Below are 3,910 nucleotides of genomic sequence, written 5' to 3' on the forward strand. Positions count from 1 at the left end.
TCATATCTACTATATGATTCACGCTCGACCTTTCGGTCTCCGTGTTCCGAGGCCATATCTGTATATGCTTGGCTCGTCAAGTATAACCTGAGTATTCCGCGTGTGCAACTGTTTTGCACCCGTTGTATTTGAACGTAGAACCTATCACACCCGATCATCACGTGGTGTCTCAGCACGAAGAACTTTCGCAATGGTGCATACTCAGGGAGAACACTTCTTGATAATTTAGTGAGAGATCATCTTATAATGCTACCGTCAATCAAAGCAAGATAAGATGCATAAAAGATAAACATCACATGCAATCAATATAAGTGATATGATATGGCCATCATCATCTTGTGCTTGTGATCTCCATCTCCGAAGCACCGTCGTGATCACCATCGTCATCGGCGTGACACCTTGATCTCCATCGTAGCATCATTGTCGTCTCGCCAAGCTTGTGCTTCCACGACTATCGCTACCGTTTAGTGATAAAGTAAAGCATTACATCGCGATTGCATTGCATACAATAAAGCGACAACCATATGGCTCCTGCCGGTTGCCGATAACTCGGTTACAAAACATGATCATCTCATACAATAACATTCAGCATCATGTCTTGACCATATCACATCACAACATGCCCTGCAAACACAAGTTAGACGTCCTCTACTTTGTTGTTGCAAGTTTTACGTGGCTGCTACGGGCTTAAGTAAGAACCAATCTCACCTACGCATCAAAACCACAACGATAGTTTGTCAATTTGACTCCGTTTTAACCTTCGCAAGGACCAGGCGTAGCCATACTTGGTTCAATTAAAGTTGGAGAAACTGTCACCCACAAGCCACCTCTGTGCAAAGCACGTCGGGAGAACCGGTCTCGCGTAAGCGTACGCGTAATGTCGGTCTGGGCCGCTTCATCCAACAATACCGCCGAACCAAAGTATGACATGCTAGTAGGCAGTATGACTTATATCGCCCACAACTCACTTGTGTTCTACTCGTGCATATAACATCAACATATAAAACCTAGGCTCGGATGCCACTGTTGGGTTTCGTAGTAATTTCAAAAAAATTCCTACGCACACGCAAGATCATGGTGATGCATAGCAATGAGAGGGGGAGTATGATCTACATACCTAGTAGATCAACAACGGAAGCGTTTGGTTGATGTAGTCGTACGTCTCCACGATCCGACCGATCAAGCACCGAAACTACGGCACCTCCGAGTTCTAGCACACGTTCAGCTCGATGACGATCCCCGGACTCCGATCCAGCAAAGTGTCGGGGAAGAGTTCCATCAGCACGACGGTGTGGTGACGATCTTGACGTACTACTACTGCAGGGCTTCGCCTAAGCACCGCTACAATATTATCGAGGACTATGGTGGCTGGGGGCGCCGCACACGGCTAAGGAATAGATCACGTGGATCAACTTGTGTGTTCTAGGGTGCCTCTGCCTCAGTATATAAAGGACCAAAGGGGGAGGCTGGCCGGCCACATAGGGCGCGCCAGGAGAGTCCTACTCCCTCTGGGAGTAGGATCCCCCCCCCCCCCAATCCTAGTTGGAATAGGACTTGTGGAGGGGGGAAAAGAGAGAGAGGGGCCGGCCCCCTCTCCTTGTCCAATTCGGACCAAGGGAGGGGAGGGGCGTGCGGCCCATGTAGGGCTGCCTCTTCTCTTTTCCACTAAGGCCCATTATGGCCCATTTAGCTCCCGGGGGGTTCCGGTAACCTCCCGGTACTCCGGTAAAATCCCGATTTCACCCGAAACACTTCCGATATCCAAACATAGGCTTCCAATATATCAATCTTTATGTCTCGACCATTTTGAGACTCCTCGTCATGTCCGTGATCACATCCGGGACTCCGAACAACCTTCGGTACATCAAAATGCATAAACTCATAATATAACTGTCATCGTAACCTTAAGCGTGCGGACCCTACGGGTTCGAGAACAATGTAGAAATGACCGAGACATGTCTCCAGTCAATAACCAATAGGGGGACCTGGATGCCCATATTGGCTCCTACATATTCTACGAAGATCTTTATCGGTCAGACCGCATAACAACATACGTCGTTCCCTTTGTCATCGGTATGTTACTTGCCCGAGATTCGATCGTCGGTATTCCAATACCTAGTTCAATCTCGTTGCCGGCAAGTCTCTTTACTCGTTCTGTAATACATCATCCCGCAACTAACTCATTTAGTTGCAATGCTTGCAAGGCTAAAGTGATGTGCATTACCGAGAGGGCCCAGAGATACCTCTCCGACGATCGGAGTGACAAAACCTAATCTCGAAATACGCCAACCCAACATGTACCTTTGGAGACACCTGTAGTACTCCTTTATAATCACCCAGTTACGTTGTGACGTTTGGTAGTACCCAAAGTGTTCCTCCGGTAAACGGGAGTTGCATAATCTCATAGTTATAGGAACATGTATAAGTCATGAAGAAAGCAATAGCAACATACTAAACGATCGGGTGCTAAGCTAATGGAATGGGTCATGTCAATCAGATCATTCACCTAATGATGTGATCCCGTTAATCAAATAACAACTCTTTGTCTGTGGTTAGGAAACATAACCATCTTTGATTAATGAGCTAGTCAAGTAGAGGCATACTAGTGACACTCTGTTTGTCTATGTATTCACACATGTATTATGTTTCCAGTTAATACAATTATAGCATGAATAATAAACATTTATCATGAAATAAGGAAATAAATAATAACTTTATTATTGCCTCTAGGGCATATTTCCTTCACATGATGTGTCGTTGTACTAGCCACTTCGACTCGATGGGAGGGATTCATGCGTACACATGCATGTGTGTGTGCTCAAGCTGTATCATGCATGTCATCCCAGAGCAAAAATAATAATCCCCTCCTAAGTCAAATTAACCTCTCTTATTGCCAGGCAAAAAGTAGTGATGGACCAAGTGGGCCCACAAATGGAAAGCATCAATATGCTGATAACCGCTTAAGTGAGTGCGAGAGGACAACCACCACCGCTTTGCATGTGGGCCAAACATATATATATGTTGAATACCCAAAATGCACAACTTTGATGTGCCACATGCCTCAAAAACCGTAAACCATGCATCCACACAGAGCGAGGTTCATACCAAGCGTACTACATATGATGGCCCCCTTCCCCCCTCTTCACCGCATACTATATGCTCCTACCATAATATATGTAAAACCCAAAAAAACCTCATCGATGGTGAAATTAATTAACCTCTCCCGATGTAGGTCAAAGTGATGCATGCATGCATAGATGATGGCCTCGTGGGCCCATAGATGGAAGTGTCACATGTGAGTGTCCTAGCTAGGATATGCATGTGGCCCAAAAAGGTGTTGTGTGATGTTTGAATAACCAATTTCACAATTTTGATGCGGCACGTGCCCCGAAAACCAAAAAGTCCCGACACTAAGTGAGGTGTACTTGTTCACGGATGCGTACGTATAGTATATATGCTAGTCCCCTCCCACCTCTTCGACGCATACTATATACCACCATAACACAAACAAAAAAGATTTTACCTTGCTGGTCAAATTAACCTCACTGTCGGTTGTTCGTCAAAGTGATGGACGACGACCTCGTGGGCCCACAGAAAGCGTCACACGCGAGTATCAAGTGTCGTGTAGGACAACCATCGACTGCATGTGGCCAAAACACTTATGTATGAAAGGGTTGTGTAATGTTTTAAATAACGATTTCACGACTCTGATGTGGCACCGGCCTGCCTAACAAAACGGCCAACCCACACGGTGGCTCACAACTCGTAATGTACTGCGAGCCACCCGCCACCCCAGACGCACACACCCACACACACACCGCGAATTTACCACAACTACGATGCATGTTAAATTAATTATCCCGTGGTGAACATACATGTTACCAAAGGAGGGACGTTTTAATTTCAAAAA

Source organism: Triticum dicoccoides, chromosome 5A (assembly GCF_002162155.2).
Source record: "Triticum dicoccoides isolate Atlit2015 ecotype Zavitan chromosome 5A, WEW_v2.0, whole genome shotgun sequence".
In the NCBI taxonomy this organism is placed as follows: Eukaryota; Viridiplantae; Streptophyta; class Magnoliopsida; order Poales; family Poaceae; genus Triticum; species Triticum dicoccoides.